The sequence below is a fragment of the Poromitra crassiceps genome, assembly GCF_964638095.1.
Source record: "Poromitra crassiceps genome assembly, chromosome: 3".
Taxonomy (NCBI): domain Eukaryota; kingdom Metazoa; phylum Chordata; class Actinopteri; order Beryciformes; family Melamphaidae; genus Poromitra; species Poromitra crassiceps.
In genome coordinates this window covers 93,579,662-93,597,663 of record NC_139625.1, presented here as the reverse complement: position 1 = coordinate 93,597,663, position 18,002 = coordinate 93,579,662, and the positions used below count along the sequence as shown (strand labels likewise).

General features: G+C 41.7%; 1 protein-coding gene across 2 annotated transcripts in view; it reads left to right on the top strand.

Moving 5' to 3' along the window:
* LOC310773797 (protein NLRC3-like) overlaps window positions 1-18,002 on the top strand; it is a 140,911-nt gene that overhangs the window by 37,517 nt on the left and 85,392 nt on the right. The window lies entirely within an intron of this gene.

Below are 18,002 nucleotides of genomic sequence, written 5' to 3'. Positions count from 1 at the left end.
TTGATTGATTTAACCAAAAACAGCCATTTTTTTCTAGAAGCTGAGATAATGAGCCTTTTGTGAAATTAAACATTTCAAGCACATCACTGACTCTGAAGCTAATATTTTCTAATGTAGTCACACCTCAAAAATAATTTCCTTCAATAAAACAGTGAAGGCCAGGGAATTTTGTTTGGCAGAATAATATTTTTTAGCTGCAACCAGCAGCGCTGGCCCCTGCGTGCGCTGCTGGTTGCAGCTTCTTGCTGGTCTTGATTTGCTGCTGGTGGGCATCAGATAGCCTATTCTAGCTTGTTTGCCTGTCTCATCGAGCCTGCTGCCTGGGTCTGTGTTTACTGTCAATGGTTGTATGCTGTAGTGCCCTGCGCGCCCCACCCCCCTCCTCCTCCTCCTCCTTGGTGGGAGGAGTGTCTCTGGGGCTCTGCTGCGAGTGCGTTTGCTCTGCGTTTGCTCTGCACTGAAAAGTCCGCTGCACGCAGCTTTTTCACAGCATGTCGCCGGCTCCCAGCTGAGAATAATGTAACTTTTCAGAAAGACGCTGGTGTCGGCAACCAAATCATATGGAGGGCTATCGCAGCCGACACGGAGGGGCTCAATTGTGGCAGCAGATGACTGCTGTTCACAGGCACAGCTAACGTTATGCTTCATGCATATCGATGCAATTTCCGTTTCCTCATGACTTCTTCTCTCTTTTTTCCTCGCGTTTCTCTAATCTGGAGAGCACTGTCGCCACCTAATGGGTCCCTAAAATAGCTTTTACACATTCAACAGCCACCATACTTTCACAGGAGATGGATCTGGCTTTGATGCACGTCCCACCGTCAAAAAACGCAATTGACGAACATACTCGTCCTTGGCACTCTACGTTACTAAACCAATTGACGAACATACTCGTCCATGGCACTCAATGAGTTAAAAGAACTGGATAGGGGATGAGCCAGGCCCACCCATGCATTCAGATGGAGGCTACTCACTGGCGCATGGGTGGGGTTTCTTCCTGGTTTTACTTCCTGACCATGCGGCCCAAGGCGAAGTGCGCATGTGTGCCATGACGTATTCCATGACGTCTCCCACCCCTCCCACCCATGGATGTATTAAAAGAAGAAAATAGACCCGTATATGGCTCTTAGTGGCTTCTGAAGAAAAAATGCCCCATAATTTTTTTTTAATAATTAAAAGAGTCATTTATACTTTGAGTGACACCCGGAAAAAATTCCCCTGGGTTTAACAGCTGCCGGGGTCCCCATGCAAGTGGATGGGAATTTTCCTTTCTTGGCTGCATGGCGTCACGTGACTTGCAATACAGAGCTTCGCCACCTTGTTCAAATGGCTTCACAGCCCAGCGCTATTCCTGGGGGCTTGATAAATCCCACTGTGACATCATCAATGATGTCATAAACCACTGTGACATCATCAGTGATGTCATAAACCACTGATGACATCAGTCCCACTAATGACATCATCAGTCATAGGAGAGAGGGGATAGAGAGGGGGGAGAGAATGGGGGAGAGAGGCAAGGCCACACAGCAGCCGAGCTGCGGGCAAGGCCGTGCAGTGGCCGAGTTGCAAATGCAAGCTGCAGGGCCAGCTTGGCGAGCTGTAGGACGGGCGAGGCCGCGCGAGTCTAGGAGTCGTGCGCACATAGCACACAAGATGGTACTGGTAGATCAGGCATTGCTCGTTACTGGGAAATTTAATATTATTACAGTAATACATTACTAGTAATGCCCAACACTGGGGACAAGGGGGACTGTCAGTTTCTTTGGTACGGGTCCAGGTTGACAGAGGTTTGGGAAGGTTATGGCACCATTCAAATCTTGCACATCATTAGCTCTGAGGCTGAGCTCTATCTCGTTTTTATCTCACTGCAGAATTTTCATTTAAAAGCTTGTTACTGTACGTTGACACCAGTGGCGGCTGGTGAGTTTGAAGACAGATTTTAACAACATACAAACAAAACAAAAGCTCAGACACAGCTGGAAAACAAAGCAAAGCATACTATTGATTGACAATTATAATATGGTGCTACCAGCCATATAAGGGTGCTTACATGCTTATAAAAGCATATGGGTTCCCATACAAGGGGCCAAGACAAACCAGCTGAGCAAGTCACCCACCGCCCCTAACCTCATCAAGGTAGGCCAGAAACGGGTCCCAAATATGTCACTCCTATACCCTAATGTAATCTCAATAGCAGCACCAGTCTCCTTCAAGGAAACAAGATCAATAGAAATCATTAGGCTACAGACCGCTTTATAGATCCACACTGTTACAGCAGGCAACATCAAACTTAATTTCAGTTTAATTCAGTCACACAAATTACACCACGCACCCCCATATAGATAATATTTTGTTCCAGGGTCCCCCATCTGATAAGAGTTTTGCTTTTAGATGTTTTCACAGACATTATATGAAACCCATGACCAAAATAGTCATACATTCTGTGATTGTGTTACTTATGGATGGAATTATAGTGAAGATAGATTAATCCCCCCTTTTTGCTGGGGACCCCACTTTGAAAACCACTAGCTTAGGCTACAACTGTTGCAAGAAGGTGAATTTTCACACATTTTCAATGCAGATTGAGGACAAATAAGATGGATTGTCATCTGGTGCATTTTAACGTTAGGCGCACCCAGGAGAAAGAGAGTTGAAGTGGGAATCATTTCTGGCTGAGCAATGTAATGCACCTCAAAATAAAGTAAGATATTTAGGCTACAGTTAGTCTGTCAGTAAAAGGTTTGATGGATGAACAAATCAATCAAAAACACCACTACGTCCAACATAGGCTACAAGTTTTGTTTCATTCCATTGCATGTTTCGTTCCGCGTTTCGTTCCATGTTTCGTTCGGCGCTGCCAAATTCAGTTAAAAAATGTGCGAGTTTAAGATCGCCAAATGGCGGGCTATTGATGGAAAGGGTTTCTCTGTACCTCGTTCAACCTAATTAAAAACAGCCTACTCCAATCAGAAGGTGTGACATATGTTAATACCTTTCCAGTGTCCAATTATTCCAGATATATGAAAAATCAATACAACAAGCAATTCTGATATTTAGAACATTATTTTATATAGAGAATTTAGCATATTCAGTACAAAGACAGGTCAAGTTATATTACCCCATTCAGAGATCTCAGAGGTGGATTTGCAGAGATCTTTCCCTCACAGCTGATATGAAGCAGGTCAAAAGAAGACCCCTGAAAACCGACCCCTCCCTTATCTTTTGCGTGTCCTTTTAAACTGCATCTTCTTGTGGGCGTCTCTCCCCGCAGGTTTCCTCCTCCATCTGGGGACATCCTTCACTGCTTGGGCTGTCATTGGTCTGTCACTCTTATGATAGGCATGTTTTTCTCCTCCTCCTCCTCTTGGTCCGCATCGAGGTCACAGTACTAACCTTCACTGAATACTGGTCACTTATTTTATTTCCTATCTACCAAAGCAACTGTTAATATATTTACTTTAAATTCCTATTTTGATTCTTATAATTTGGGTCAGCTAATTTAGCTATTTACCTATTAAAATCCTAGTTTAGAACATTATGTAAGGTTATTGTTAGACTTGATAAACTTAAACTATATTCTGGATAAGATCAAATTCAGCTAATTAGTCTGAAGCTGGAACAATTTTTCCTACAGCTCAAACTTACTATCCTCTTGGTCGAAAACCACCTCTAGGAGGTGTAAAAAAGAGCAAGAGGACAGTTTCTTATAGTTAAATTCAACAAATCAGAGAAAAACTCACCCCGTTTAAACCGGATGAGAAACTCTTATCAATTACCACTTATCAACTAATTTGACTATACCTTTATTTTCCATTTGGTTACAATAATACCAACAGGCTATTATTTATCTAAATATTATAGCACTCTCCTATCGTGCAGCAAGTGGGACAAATTGAAGTTGATCAACACACAACATCAGACATCAGACTCCTCTCATTGGTGCTGTGTACTTGAGCATATCTTCTCTTTTCTGTGGAAAAATCAGCGCATCTAATGTATGCTCTTAAACTTTATTTCATATCAGATATCCAATCATCTCTTTATTACCATTTCACATTCCACTGAACCTCTATTTTCCCTGAGACCAAAAAGCCTATTTGAACCCGTGCCCCTCTTGTCTGCTCTGCTCTTGTCCTTTGAGCCTGTCCTCTGTTCTGGGGGAAGAATCAACACATAGTAAAAGCATCAAAATACACAGTGCTGTCCTTATATGGCCGATCTCTGTGACCTCTGCCCCGACCCTATCCTAAATCACCGTCCTTGTGCAGCTTATCCACCCGGCCACCTCGTCCACTAACCAGTCGGCCATAAACAGCACTAAACCTTCTAATGGTTCATCCCCAAAGCCACCATATCTCCTGGCAGGAAGGAGAGACGTTTATCTTAAAGTTTAAAGGTTCCTCAGCAGCTCACCCGATGACCTACAAGTGTACTTCAGGAATCAAAGATATATTTGAATTAACAAATGACAAGATCATCTCTGTAATTGCATATTTTCATATCAGCATGCAGGGCCTCCATGCTGAAGTATCCTCCTTCTGTTGAGTACAAACTGGGCCTATGGAGGAAATGTTTGATCAAAATACCATAGATTGGGGAGAGAAATCTATCAATCCCCCTTTCACACCTATTCAATAGGTGTGAACTTTACTCCATTATTTCGTCCCAATGGTGCACCGGACGGTCCAATTGCTTCTCCTGAAACATAGCATATTATAGCACTGTGATTTGAGTTATTTTAAACATATTCTTCAACTTGGCTCTTCATCTTGGCTCCTTATGGAATCTAACATAACCCCCAGTTGAAACCCCCCTAACAACAACATTCAGTTCATTCAGTAACATAACTGTTCCCATAGCTCTCCTGGAACCCACTTAGACAACATTAAACCTCAGCACAAACACAACTTAACCCCATTAGTACATGAATTTATTTCCAAATTCGTCATAATATGGTTGCCCCCTTGTCCCAATTTGCACCCAAATAAGTGCATAAGACTATTTGCTTAGTTCCCACTATGCAAAAATGAAACCCAACATCTTCGATATTGGAATTGTCCCGGTGTGTGGTCCTCTGGTGACGTACCACTGTACCTGTAAACATCAGATTTCACAATGTGCCTGTATTTTAAACAAAATAATTTCTTGTATTCTTATTAGTACAACAAGTACGCACGTATGGCAGATAATGTTTGAGATACTCTGTGAGTACATATTCAATTGTTTACTTTTATACTTTGATTGCAATGAATCCTCATAAACAAGATGACTCCTGAGTGAACATTCACAGCTTACAGAATGACAATGTACTGACCCTGTAGACTTGTGGCAATAAACAATGGGGCGGAGGGTAACCCCATAAGGTGCTGTGAGTGGGGGAGGGGCGGGCTAGACCCCTGGCAGTTCACTTGAGTAATTTTGGGGATGGCATAACCCCACTAGGTAAAACAGTGAGGGCCAACATTGTTCACAATACTCCAAACGCAAACTCAAGACTGTCTGTCCTTAGAGGAGGCCATTGACTTATTTATAGATACTTTTGAAAACCGCTTGAGTCCTTTAGACCTCCCTCTCCCAGGGCGCAGTCCCAGGCTAGACCCCTTTCCACTGGATCGACTGAGGTGAGCTGGCCTCGCCCACTCCACCCAGACAACTCAGTCTCCTGCTTCCCGGTGTTTTCTTTTCAAAAACCCCGATCACAGGAGCACTACTCGCCTACTAACTCATTCGCTTTTGGCTTGTAGTGGCCTGACTGTACATCGAGCTGAGCGCGGCGGCCACATTGACATTCAGTCCAACATGGTCTTACTGCCATCTGCGACCCAACCGGCAGATGACCCAGATCGATAGCGACCGCCAACCCACCTCTAAGGCGGATCCCGTAGTGGTGATTGGCCACCCGGTTGGAAGCCGACGGTCTGCTCCCTACCCCACTTTGCTATGGGCATAGGAACTTTGACACGTTTTCATCTGCCTAGCCTGTTCACAGAGTGACTCCTATCCCTGAAGCCCACTCTGCTAGGTGTGGACTGTCATCCACGTACCACGTGTTGCCCACACACCTACATGCGACACACACGCCGACTAGACGGTACCACAGCAGTATGTTCATTCATACTTCAAGACACGGGGGCCTTCAGTCCTCTCCCCAGCACTATATACGGATTTAACGTGCCCTCAGACCTTCGCAGGCCTGCTGCCGCCTGTTGGAGACTAGGTTCGGGGGGGCCCACTCCCCCTCCCTAATCTCCAGCGTACTTTAAGTATAAATTTAACTATGTGTAGCTTTTCTCAAACGGAAAAATGATAGTGTATCTTACCTGGGTCTGAGCTAGTTCTTCTATAGGGACGACAGAGAGAATTTTCAAGTTAATCAACAAACCCTTCATTTATGCAAAGTTGTCAACTAAACATACTTATTATATAGGCCTAACTATTGTTATTTTATGTGTCACTGCAAACTTTCTATTCAGTACGTATTACTATATAATGTGCAGTGTTCAGTGTTCCCCACTTCTGTAATTTCCCAGTCCAATCTATTTTTCATAACTCATTATATCTGACACTTCGTCAGTGTGTTTTTTGCTGAGATTTAACCCTCCATCTGGGTCCATTCTATATTCTATGCATTCATTCACCATGCATTCCACAATGTATGGGGACCCCCCTTTGGTCTAAATTAATCAAACAACTATCAATAATCATTAGATCAATTGACACCTCAAACGAATAATCATTAATGAACCCTCCCCGCCAATCGATCCACACTGAAACTCCAGTAGGCTACACCAACCACAAATGATGTCATCAAGAATGTTCCAAAACTGAACAGACATCATTTCACATATCACAACCACACCGACAAAACACAGCACCATTTCGCCAATCTAAATATTATAATCAATGCTTTCATTCTCCATAGAAACAATGAACGTTCACGCCCCATACTATCAGCATTGTATTCCCCACCATCCACATAAAAACCCACATTCCACAAACTTCATCACACATACCAACCCACTCAAATCCTATCTGTCTCCTTTCACCACTAAATGCATTCACAACATCAAATTTCACTACCGGCATCTACCCATCACTCATGCAGTATCATAAAACCCTATCTATCTCAAATTATCACACTCAAATCAACTCAAACATTCATGAACTTATCCCTAGATGTTCAGCCACCTAAAGCAGCCTCCTGGTGTAATGCCTTGCAGCCTATACTACCCAAGCAGCCCCCCCTTGGATCAAACTGTACATTACCAAAGTAACGCGAGACACACTCAATCACACACATACATACGGTACATACATGCTCTCCCCTTTTCGCGCACACACACACACATTACTCCATTCTCCTATCAGCACAGGCATAGAGACACACACATTCACCAAGCAACACAGCGCCTCAAACCCCCCTCCCAAGAACAACAAACACAGCGTTTTTCCAAGCGGTCCACATCCAGACCTAGACGCCGTTCCATCCGGACCGAGCCCTATAACCAACAAATCATTAAATAGTTACATTTTCACGGAGCGTCTTCATTCTAACCGGCACAGGCTTTTCTAGCCTTTACGGTACTACAGGTTTATCTGTCAGGAAGCTCACAGACCAATGCATACACTGTATCTCATCACACGTGATGCTGCTCAGCCAATCTACAAATGAATCGATTCTGCCTGCTGTTGCTGCTTTACAGAGTTAACACATAGACGGACGGAGGAGAGGCAAAACTCAGAGAAATGCGAAAAGTGTGATGCGATCCTGATCATCTGTCTACATGGAAGCGCCACACATGAGCAAACACACACACACTCAAATCCAGACTGAGGGCACACACTGCCCATCGAGATGCGAAGTTTGCTTTGCTTGCGACCAACAGATAAAAGACAAACAAACAGACAGACAGACAGACTAACAGACAGACAAAAACTAAATAAAGGTTGTCGATGTCTGTTTTGATTTAACAGTCAATCGTTTACTATAATTACTACAATACTGCGGTGTTGATTTTCAGACTCGCTTTTGTGCATAGCGTGACTTATTTCATGCAATATTAATCCCGGCTCCATGGTCGTTTTACTGTAAGTGTGAGCTGACTTCACGACGGCCTATTGACGCCCGTGTTGCAGGACGGCCTAGCCGCAAATTTAGGGTGCAGGGCGTAGGCCAGACCGAGGGAAAAGATCCCACGTTTTGGCCAAAAAACATGTTATTCACGCAGTTTGATCAAATATCGATTCCTCAGAATTTGCTTGCCAAAGGCTCTTATTTTAAAATAACATTACCTCAGTGATCCCGCGCATGCAGCCAAATATAATCAATAATCTAATAGGCTATTTGGTAACGGCAAGCCTAATGCTCAGTGAAATAGCCAAACGTCGCTTAATACTCGAATTGTTCTCCAATAAATTGAATAATTTGGAGGTCACATTCCATGACCAAATTTGCCATTTATTAACAATATTAGGCTATCTACAATTCTCCGCCTGCCAGACGGGGCGGCGTTTCCTCACAGACTTCTCCTGCCACATTCCAGAGCCCACTCAGACATCAAAAGTGCCAGCAGAATTACACCCGCGGCCATTTGGCTGCACCCGGACCCTTGGTTAGAAGCTGCGCGCATCAACTTATGGTGTGTTGTTCTTCCACAAACAGTTTTTTCATAAGCGTCAAAATACTGTTGATTCTATTTATATAGCCTACTATACTCTTACATATTACCGTTCCACTGTGACAGGCATCCCTGCACAGTGAAAACTTATTTGTTTCAAATAGCACTCACTTGACAAATCAAGGAGTGTGACTAATTATACAACCTATTTATCCCTTTATATTATATAGAAAATGTTCCCCTATATCTAAGGATCATTTACATTCATGTTCTCTTCTTGTCAAACTTACAGCAAAGTTATGGATCATAAAACAGTATAACACAAAAATACAAAGGAATACTAACCCAACGTGACCTAATCTTGCATTAAATTCACCTTGTTGTTTGAATTTATAGCATAGACCTTTGTGTCTAATTTACATAGCAACATAAATTGGAAGAATCTAAAATTCAACTCAAAATATGGATATTGATATTACTATTATTAGACAATTCAGTGTTATTTCTTCCCCATTTTAAATAATCTTTTATGATCTTAGTTAGCTGATTTTTTCACAATTCATCAAGATGTATTACAATAAAATGCAAAAACCTGAGCATTAATGCCCTCTGTACAAAGCGGAATTCTCCAGAACTCGCCGGTTCTGTATAAATACATATCTTTGCTATGATTTTGGAAAATTACTGTTATTCCTCACATGCACTCAATCAGCAATATGATCTTGAGAAAGTTACTGTTATCCCCTCACATATGCTCGCTACGCTATTATGGTCTTGAGAAAATTACTGTTATCCCCTCACATATGCTAGCGGCCTTGGGCAGATGTTTTTGACGTACAATCTCGCCCACAGGTCTTTCCAAAATATCAAAACACGTGTCTGACCAGCTTTGTACTGGTTCCTAAATTTGATTGATAAATTACAGCATTTTTGGAATTCAGTTAGTGTAACAATAATTTAGAATAGCCAATGCAGATATTTTTATGAAAAAGGTAATCCGTAAACCCTTTATTGATATTTTTCCCGGGATTTGTTACCCACTGTTCTCCTGAAAATGCTTGATCAGAATGCTTACTTTTTTCTCTGGATTTTCATCACGTCGCGGTCGCCATTTGATGGAAAGGGTTTCTCTGTACCTCGTTCAACCTAATTAAAAACAGCCTACTCCAATCAGAAGGTGTGACATATGTTAATACCTTTCCAGTGTCCAATTATTCCAGATATATGAAAAATCAATACAACAAGCAATTCTGATATTTAGAACATTATTTTATATAGAGAATTTAGCATATTCAGTACAAAGACAGGTCAAGTTATATTACCCCATTCAGAGATCTCAGAGGTGGATTTGCAGAGATCTTTCCCTCACAGCTGATATGAAGCAGGTCAAAAGAAGACCCCTGAAAACCGACCCCTCCCTTATCTTTTGCGTGTCCTTTTAAACTGCATCTTCTTGTGGGCGTCTCTCCCCGCAGGTTTCCTCCTCCATCTGGGGACATCCTTCACTGCTTGGGCTGTCATTGGTCTGTCACTCTTATGATAGGCATGTTTTTCTCCTCCTCCTCCTCTTGGTCCGCATCGAGGTCACAGTACTAACCTTCACTGAATACTGGTCACTTATTTTATTTCCTATCTACCAAAGCAACTGTTAATATATTTACTTTAAATTCCTATTTTGATTCTTATAATTTGGGTCAGCTAATTTAGCTATTTACCTATTAAAATCCTAGTTTAGAACATTATGTAAGGTTATTGTTAGACTTGATAAACTTAAACTATATTCTGGATAAGATCAAATTCAGCTAATTAGTCTGAAGCTGGAACAATTTTTCCTACAGCTCAAACTTACTATCCTCTTGGTCGAAAACCACCTCTAGGAGGTGTAAAAAAGAGCAAGAGGACAGTTTCTTATAGTTAAATTCAACAAATCAGAGAAAAACTCACCCCGTTTAAACCGGATGAGAAACTCTTATCAATTACCACTTATCAACTAATTTGACTATACCTTTATTTTCCATTTGGTTACAATAATAACAACAGGCTATTATTTATCTAAATATTATAGCACTCTCCTATCGTGCAGCAAGTGGGACAAATTGAAGTTGATCAACACACAACATCAGACATCAGACTCCTCTCATTGGTGCTGTGTACTTGAGCATATCTTCTCTTTTCTGTGGAAAAATCAGCACATCTAATGTATGCTCTTAAACTTTATTTCATATCAGATATCCAATCATCTCTTTATTACCATTTCACATTCCACTGAACCTCTATTTTCCCTGATACCAAAAAGCCTATTTGAACCCATGCCCCTCTTGTCTGCTCTGCTCTTGTCCTTTGAGCCTGTCCTCTGTTCTGGGGGAAGAATCAACACATAGTAAAAGCATCAAAATACACAGTGCTGTCCTTATATGGCCGATCTCTGTGACCTCTGCCCCGACCCTATCCTAAATCACCGTCCTTGTGCAGCTTATCCACCCGGCCACCTCGTCCACTAACCAGTCGGCCATAAACAGCCAAAGCCACCATATCTCCTGGCAGGAAGGAGAGACGTTTATCTTAAAGTTTAAAGGTTCCTCAGCAGCTCACCCGATGACCTACAAGTGTACTTCAGGAATCAAAGATATATTTGAATTAACAAATGACAAGATCATCTCTGTAATTGCATATTTTCATATCAGCATGCAGGGCCTCCATGCTGAAGTATCCTCCTTCTGTTGAGTCCAAACTGGGCCTATGGAGGAAATGTTTGATCAAAATACCATAGATTGGGGAGAGAAATCTATCACTATTCAGCATAAAACAATATAATACGAAAAAGTAGCACTGCTTGGTGGACGCCGAATTTAGTAGAAGACCCGGATAACTCGAACTTAATTGACTTACTTGAATATCCATGCTGTCTGTAGCCGGTGCGAGTGCAGCCGATGAGGTTAAATTATCCCAGTGTTTGCTTCTGAGCCTCGGTGAGACTCCGTGTACCACGCTGCCCTCTCTAAACGCCGCGTAATACAATGCAACGACTGTCTGGCTTGTGAGCTAACTTACTGCTTGATAATATAAAACATATGAAAAGAGAAAGGGGAAAATATAGGTGCTACTGTTTGTAAATCTATCTATTAGCCTGTCAGGTCTTCATTTCCTCCATTTCCAATGGAGCGGATTCAACAAGATTTTCAGACGTATTCAGCATTGGACAATACAGAATGTCAATCTTAGCAATCTATCCAACAACAACCAATTAGGTTTCACCTGGTTTCACCAGGCTAAGGGCGTGTTCCGCTCCAGCTCAATCTGATTGGTTGGAAAACACATCACTCTCACGTGTTCTCTGTGAATTGCAAGTGTTTTTCAACCAATCATATTTTTTCATTAGATAAATTACCAAATAAATAAACGCCCACAGGGCGAATGTTTTTTTAACTACCTACCCCATGCTGGGACCAGGGCCAGAGTGACTCGTCTGCATGGAGCTCTCCTTTCCATCAGTGCCCTACAGGTCACTGTTTTTGAAACATTTTAAGAATATAATGAATGAAAAAATGAGCGTCTGCACATAAGAAAAAACACATTTGATTGATATTTTATTATAAAAAAAATATGAAAAATGAAAAATATAAAAAATAAAAATAAAAAATGATAATATTTTTTTTTATATAAAATCCCCAATCTAATAGAGGAGGACCATCCTCCTATGCCTCACTGGAAAAACCTCGTCTGGTTGACACCAAGGCAGAAAAAAGCTCCACTCGCACAAAGTATTCCCCAAGATGAAATATTTCACCATAAGCGAATGCGTGATGAGGCAAATATGAGAAATTTCGCGTCAATCTCATTCGTATTGCCGGGCAGAAATTGAGTCAGCTCGATGCCATCGTCCATCGTCCCAACACTACACTGTTAGAGTCATGAAACTATTTGGGAGACAGGGACACACTTGGGTCTATTCAAGTGGGTTTATTTATTTATTTAAGACAAATAAACTCTGAAACTTGGGCCATTTATGGAATCAGACGATTCTAGAAAGGAATCGTCTATATTTCATATAACCATGATCATACGTATGATCATGATACATATGATTATACGATCATCTGCACAGCCCTATTTCCCAGTGGAATCTGACTTCGGCCCAAGTGGCGTGCAGGGTCAGCCAGATAGTTCAGTGCCTCTGCAGCAGGTCGGGGTTAGTCTTTGACTCAAAGACTGATCAAAGTTGTGCACAATATAACAATAATAGCTGACAGTATATTCTACAAGACAAGTGTGATGCAGCACATCCATAACCCCAGTAAATAAGGTTCTCAGCACTATCAGGGTTTTAATCATTAGCGTATTGTGTATTGTCTGAAAAGTTTCCCCCAATGTAGTTTACATAAATGAACATAACAAACAGCAGCGAGTGAGAAGTGCAGCGACTGTAACTGCTTGTTAACACAGAAGTTGTCAGTGAACCAATAAAGCACAACAAGCAGAGCTTTATGGGAATCAGCTGATTCCCATAAAGCTCTGCTTGCTGTTCTTTGTGAATGTGTGTTCCTGCTGGGTAAAACCATCCAGATCTGTGAACTCACATTCTGTTTCGTTCCGTGGATCCATCTGGACTCTGAGCTGTGCACAGTCATTTCAGTGGGTGGAAGTAGCCAGTGCTTCAGCCAATCAGTGTCGGATGCAGTCAAATCCAAATCCACTCAGAAGAACGGCAAAATAACATATTTTCCACCGAGAAACTCCACTGATGCATACTCCTGTTCTTGTTTAATTGTTGTTATTGAGTCTGCAATAACTGCACTTATGGCTGTTATGGGCAAAATGCGACCCTAGGGCCGGAACGGGCCCTGAACCTTCTCAATCCGGCCCTCAACGTCCTCAAAAGAAAGAAAAAACGACCCCCAAAAACTAAATAAAAGGCAGAATTATGTTAATAAATCTCATCTGCTACAGTCATTGGATTTGTATCACAGTATATATTATGTTATATCAGGGGATTAACAGCAGAAATGATCAATCACAGAGGGAGAGAGGGTTAAAAAATAGGGAGACTCCCGCAAAAATCAGGAGTGTTGGCAGCTATGATGTCCAATATGTGGCCCTTCGCTTACTTGATGTAAGTCGGCCGGCTCTCTGGAAAAAATTTTTGCACACCCCTGCTATAGCGCCTCTATTATGGTGAAATTATACTTTTTTTTCTATCAGCACAAAGTACATCCCTGCACTCCTGTACCAAGTTTTGTTAGGATCAGATGATGTGTTCCGGAGTTACGGCGATTTTTGTGACATAGGCCCCACCCAGAGATCTTCGGAAGTGGATTATATCTGAACGGTGTGGTCTTTCCAAAAACTGCAAAATCCCTTTTGTGCAGGACATGCATCCACACATGAGGTGTGTCTTGTTTTGGTGAAGATTTGACCAAATTTGATGGAGGAATTACAAAAAAAAATTGGGACAAAATTCTAAATTGTGGACAATCTAGTCAGACGGAATTGGGTGTGGCCTATACTGCCCTACAAATCATAACCGCAGTAACTACGCCAACACTGAAACTGAGAAAAATGGCTTTAAAGTTTTTGGACTGTCCAGCCAAATGAGATATAGGTTGAAAAGTGGCAATGCGCTTATTAAATATGTATACGTTAAAGTATTTTTTGGGGGCAAAACAATTATCAATTACTTGACCTATGACCCCAGAAATGCAGATACGGCACTCTGTCTGTGTATTACCTTAAACAGATGTGTAGGTAGTACAAGGGAAAAGCGCAGTAACTACAATCTAATGTGCTTCTCCTGTCTTGTTTTTCATGAGACAATTGTAATCGGTTTTGATTTCGATACCACATCATATCTGTATTTAATTGTTTTATTGTTTACATGTTTAAAACATTTAAATGGATGAGTAACAGATACATTCAGGGAATCCTGAAGTCAGTTGATGTTTTCATTGATTTAGCAGAATGAGCATGTACAAGAGATATGAGAAATGGCTTACGTAATGAATAAATATTGTTCTTGATATTTTGTTTACCTGCCTGTTGATATATGAAAACTCACTTGTCCTACCTTTGTTGCATTTCAATGACCTGCATCATTGAAGAGTCAATGCCTTCCCTCAGCCCGGTGATACTAACTTCTGACTGTCCCAGTATATTAAACACTGTTTCTGCAACCTGGGACAGCTGCCTAGCAGGTGGTCCACCCCCTAAAAAGCAATCCAGTGACCAATATGTACACATTATTATGTATTTAAGTTAACTTTTGCCAGCGGTTGTAAGTAAGTGGTATATCACTCACCTGTGCGTGAAGATTCACGTTTGTGTGCTGCAATCTCCTCTCTTGCTTTCGACTGCAACACATACCACCGCTTCTCGCAATCCTCACTTGTGCGCACAACCAGCGGAAAGGAGGCATTTATCTGTTGTGCTATAGTTTCCCATGCCTGCTTCTTGGCTTTTAATGTGACACTGGGGCCAAATCTACCTCTCAATACACTTTTATGCTCATTGACCAATTGAGCCAGAAGCAAACACTGTTCCTCTGTCCAGTTGGGTTTCCTTGTTCTTTTCTTCTCCATTGCTGTTCACTGGTTTGTGGTAGATTTGAATGCCAACCAACACTGCTTCTTATAGGCCGGTCAGCAATCACAGACATTGATGAAAGCTGAGCCATTTTACCCTCGTTAATACCAAATGGAGTTGGAAAGTTGAAAGTGCAAAAATTACCAGCATGGTAAATAAATGTAAGCAAATACATATAACTATCAGCATGTGAATACTGTGCAAGTGGGCCTGAGTTTTCACACATTTTTTAAGATAATTTTGAAGTATAGCTTACTATTCATTTAACAGATATTTTCTTTTTATGTAAAATATTATTTATAATTACACAGTCTTCATAGAGATTAGATTCTATGATTAAGTTTATTGATTTGGCGGTCCATTCTATGCCCATTATCACCAAAAGTGTATTTTTATCTAGCTTTTAGGATCAACCAATCACAGCTTTTGAAATGATGACTCATACCTGGCAACGGGGTCAACCACACCTCCTCACTAAGATAGGAGTTTCTGTCCATTCCTTGCTCAGAGTTCTCTGAGAATGTTCTGGAATCACTCCTAAGCTAAGACTCCTTGCTAGGAATTTTTAGGCTAAGTTATGAGCTCTCTGAGAGGATTCTCAGAATCTTTAGGCATACGGGCCTAGAATTGTGCACTCCGATGCATAAACCTTAACACATTCACTGCCAGCCGTTTTTTTTTTACTGTAGGTAGCTTCTGCCAGAGGTTTTTTTTTAGGATTCTGGCTCATCTTTCAAGACCCGAGGATTCTTTTCTGCTAAGATTTTGTGAACACAAAATATCTCAAAAGAACTAATAGAATGTGTGCTTTCTCTGTCTAAAAGAGTTAGTTTGTAGAGTTAGTAGTTATGTAGGCATTAGCACTTGAATACAGCATGGTTTCAGCGTCTGAAAATTTAAGCTGAGATAAATAGCTTTTTGTGAAATTTGATAGAAGTCACTTTAACCATTCATTTTTGGCATCAGTAAGACGTCAGACATCTAAACAATAGTTTTGAACAGTAATTTCCTCCATAACAGCAGGAAACCCCCCTCTACTTCAAACTCCTCCCTCCGTGTGTGTTCTTCTTGGCTGCAGCGGGCGTGTCACAAGCTCGTTTCTGCTGCTGCTGCTTTGCTGCTGCTCCTGTCTGCTGGCGGCCGCTGGGCGAGGATGGGCTCGCTCGTTTCTTGGGGTTTCGGTTGAGAAACCCCAAGAAACGGGGTTTCTTTTGCGATTCTGGTCTTATTTATGCTGCGTGTTTCAAAGTGTGTTGCACCCATAATCTATTATGCAAATTTGCAATCCCCCACCACCAGCAATCAGCGCGAAAGCGAAAGCGTTTTCGCCAATCCATTTTACAGTATGAAAATGGTTTCATCGCGCGTTCCCCTGCAGTTTTGGCTCTGCTTTTTCTAGTGTGGAGAGCACTGTCGCCACTTAGTGGGTCGGTGGAATGGGTTGTACACGTTCGGCGGCTCCAATATTTATATAAGAGATGTAAAAGGGTTAGATCAACGTCCCACCGTCAATTTTTTGACGTATCAACACGTCATTGGCAGTCAACCGTTGGATTTTTTTTGACGTATCAACACGTCATTGGCAGTGAACGTGTTAACATATTACGTGACTTAATGTTATCAAAGCTTTTTCAAATGTTGCACTACACTTCCATCTACAGTTTTTCATAGTAAGCGCTGTTCGCTTACTTAGATGATGTACCATCAAGTAAGTATTTTGAGGAAGAGTAATACTGTAGGAGTAGCCTAGTAATAGTAGTGTCTAGGTTGTAGCTCTTGCATCAAACGTGACTATTGTTCTTCCCATCGAGAATAATCTAATCTATTAGCCTATAATATGAAGCAAGGGACATATAAAGAAGGAAAATATATTACATCATACTAACGTTCTATGGGGCCAGCCAGATCATGTATTGATGCCTATGGGAGATGCATGACAAGCACAGTTAAACCTCTAACACACATACAGGGCCCTATTCTCCCACAGGCCTTCGGCGCTAAAACGGGCCTTAAACGCAAAAAAACGTGCCTTGCGCCTGTTTCGGGAAGATATCAATATGGCTTTACGCTGCCAAATGCGCTTTAGGCCGAATGGGCGTGGCGCAGTCCCAGAATGGGCCAGAGTGGGCGTGTCTGCCTTAAATCTCGGCGTACTGATATCTTCCCACCTGGCGTAAATTTAGCGCTTTGCGCTTTTGAAAACCAGGCCTATTCAGTGCGCCAGTTGCGCGGAGCGCTCCCCTCTGGCTCTCTCCCTCCCCTCTGGCTCTCTCCTCTGTCACCCTTCTCTGTGTCACTCTCTCCCTCTCTCCTCAGTCTGACAGGCACAATACGACTGTCTCTCTCTGAATCCCTCGCTCAGACAGACACAACACACGTCCTATAGGAAATAGCAGTTGTAAGTTCACTGCCTGTGAATGTCCCAGCATGCAATTGGGTACTCCATTTCGCTACTAAATAGCAACCAAATGAGGCGAAATAGATATAAAAGGTTGATCTAAAATAATGTGTAATGGTAACACAGCCTGCAATTGTAGAACATTTCAATATTGGACCAAATAAAACATCGAAATTAAAACACCACCCTAAGTGAAACATATATGTCCTCCTGGACCTATATACTGCCCTACAAATCATAACCGCAGTAACTACGCCAACACTGAAACTGAGAAAAATGGCTTTAAAGTTTTTGGACTGTCCAGCCAAATGAGATATAGGTTGAAAAGTGGCAATGCGCTTATTAAATATGTATACGTTAAAGTATTTTTTGGGGGCAAAACAATTATCAATTACTTGACCTATGACCCC